The sequence below is a fragment of the Hipposideros armiger genome, unplaced genomic scaffold (assembly GCF_001890085.2).
Source record: "Hipposideros armiger isolate ML-2016 unplaced genomic scaffold, ASM189008v1 scaffold_542, whole genome shotgun sequence".
NCBI classification, from domain to species: Eukaryota; Metazoa; Chordata; class Mammalia; order Chiroptera; family Hipposideridae; genus Hipposideros; species Hipposideros armiger.
The window spans coordinates 1,098,748-1,101,749 of record NW_017731892.1 but is presented as its reverse complement, the minus strand read 5'-3'; positions in this window follow the sequence as shown (position 1 = coordinate 1,101,749).

The window sequence follows — 3,002 nt, the reverse complement described above, 5'->3', positions numbered from 1 at the left end:
TATGAGTTCAGGGCCTTGTATAATACCTGAATTTATTACAGGTGTATCCAAATACCTCCAAGATTGAGTTTGAATAAAGTGGTGCATAAATAAATACAAGTTAGTATCTATAGTAATACTTACAGTCAGTAGTCTTGGAAAAATGGCCACAAGTTCATTTTTAATAATACTATTTGGGTTGGATTTGGATATTAGGATTCACCAATCCTCCAAATAATAGATATATCACATACTTTTCTAGGCTTCAACTTTGTTCATTGAGTTTTCTAAAAAACTGCCACTTATGTGTAGACAGATGTATCTTTACACAAAATATCAATTTCTTTGTAACATACTATCTCTGAAATTCCAAGTTGACCCTTGTCCATTTTTTTAATGGAAAACTGCCAATTAAAATGCCAAGAAATTATACCAAGTGCCATCTGACCTATAGAAACAAATCTTATTAAAGGAAGAAAGCAGTGTCAATCTTCTACATGAGCTCAAATAACCAAAGGCCTTTTCTGGACGAAATTCTCATGAGTTTAAAATATCAAACAAAAATTCTCCAAATCACTGAATAGTGACACCAAACCATATTTGTAAGACATAAAAATTAAGAACCTCTGATAACTTTCTTCACTCTTCAAAATTTAAATAATCTAAACTGATTTTGTATTTTCCTGGAAATTCATTCTTAAGATGATCTTCTTATTTATTAATGTATTCATTGTAATCCTTATCCCACATATTCAAAAGTACTTGTGGTGACCATTATTCTTCAATCAGCTAACAGGGTGACACTTTGAGCTCTCCAATGAACTCTCAAAGTTATTAAAATCTCTTATTACAGCTTTTTGTGTGGCTTCAGTTGAACTGATTTATCTTACCTTTTTATTTGATCATATGAGAGCATCAGAAGCAAATCCTGATTTTTTTTTAGCTCACATCAATGTACAAAGAAATATATATATAACTTTTCACATCTGATCATTATGACAATAGCTAGCGAGTAGCTATTGTAAAATTTGGCTATTGACAAGATATATCATTATATGTTTCTACTATGTACTATAATTTTGGAAACAACTTGTTATACACTTCCATTTGATTCTTAAAACAACTCTTAGATGTAGGCAAGATAAATATTATTACTCCAATTGACAACTGAGACAAAATAGAGTCAGTTGTCAAAATTTTTATGGTATATGAAAATTGGGCACGAATAATATATACAATGCAATCTGAAGAATAGGAGATCACACTCAATTTCCCTGACTACGCTGAAATCAACATTGGGCTTCATACAATTTTTAGTCCAGAAAGAAGCAAAAGGTAATAAATTCCATCACAGGCCACAAGAAGACAATAATATGTCAAGTCTACTCAACCAGCAAAAGTCATATCAGAGGAACTGTCACAAACACCCACAGGTCACAGAACAAAGTCTGAGGCACCAGGTTTAATAACCATATTTTGGATTCTGCAAAAATGGAATAAAAGTTTCCCTGGTCACATGCATTCAATCTTAGTTATTTTAAGGTTTAGTTGCACAAAGGGTAAATGTGAGGTTAGAAGAATTCCTGGGTAAGAGGAAGCAAGGCACTAACAGCATGATCAAGAAATGTTTTATTGATGATATTGGTAATTTTTGTCTTCTCTCTTTTTTTGTTTGGTCTTGCGAGACCATTTTACATCTCTGTTGAAGAGTTCGGAAGGACATGAAGGATGAAATTACATTGCATTCATGAATATAGTGAACATTTAGTGCTGTGTGCACTGTTGATGTTACCTGAGATGTTAAGTGTCACCCCAAGTGACTCTAAATTGTGCACAGTGTTATAATAATTTGAATTCTCAGCTTTTAGAAGATTCCATTAACATTATTTTCAATTGGATTTTAAAATAGTATATATATTTTGACTACCTTACAACACAAGTTTGCAAATATTAAGAACAGTATAAAATAGGTAGAACAGGTGTCTATAATTTACACATACAAAGAAAATGAGGGTAAGTAAATATTTGTCTTATGTGTAAGTTTCTGTTGAGAGGAATAGGGAATTTTAGAAAAAAAAGTTAAAAAAATTATACAATTTGAATAGCAAGAGATAGTTTTGGAGTTATGTTAGTGTATGAATTCTGTATAATAATTCCTTGTGATTAACCCCCCCCAAAAAAAAACCAACAACAATAGGGTCTAACTATGGGTGGGAGTGGGGGAGAGAGAAAAGAGAAGAGAAGCAAGGAGGAGAAGGAGGAGGGAGAGGAGGAGATAGGAAATCAGAGACAGCTTCAGAGAAAATGACCTGGCGAGCCGACGAGGGGTGTCACTCGCCTTCCCCGACTCCCGTCTTCAGCCCTCAGCACGTCCTGTCCTGGGTAAAGCCACACACCCCTGTGCCGTCAGAGCTCCCTCCTGACCCTGAGACACATCAAAAGAAATTGAAAGGCAGGAAGGGCCACGAGCCAGGAGATACTGCATGCCCTTCACACATGTTTTGTAGGTATTAAGTGCTCCATAAGTTGTTTCTTTTTTTCTTTTTTCTTTTTCTTTTTTTTATAGATTTTATTGGGGAGTTAGGGGAGGGGAACAGCGTTGGGGAACTGGGGAAGGGGAACAGACAAGTTGCTGTCCTTTTGTTCTTCAGTCTAGTTGTGGAGGACGTCGCTTCACTGGCCCATGTTGGTATTATCATTGCGCTCTTCCCGGCTGAGGCAGTCGCTCGCCGGCCATTGGATGGCCGCTCATGGCAGCTCAGGAAAGCTCATGCCAGCTGCTGGCCAGCCCCACTGCAGCCTACACAGTCACGGGTGACTCATAGCAACCCAGCTCCAGGTCAAGCTGTTGTTCACCATCTTAGCTGTAGAGAGCGCAGTGTCACTGGCCCTCATGTGGGATCTGAACTGGGGCCCTGCTGCTCAGAGCTGGTGTCCCAAGCCAACTCCTAACCAATGCGCCACTTGGCTGGCCCTCAATAAGTGTTTCTTGATTGACCCGCCTTAGCGATTATGGGATGGGA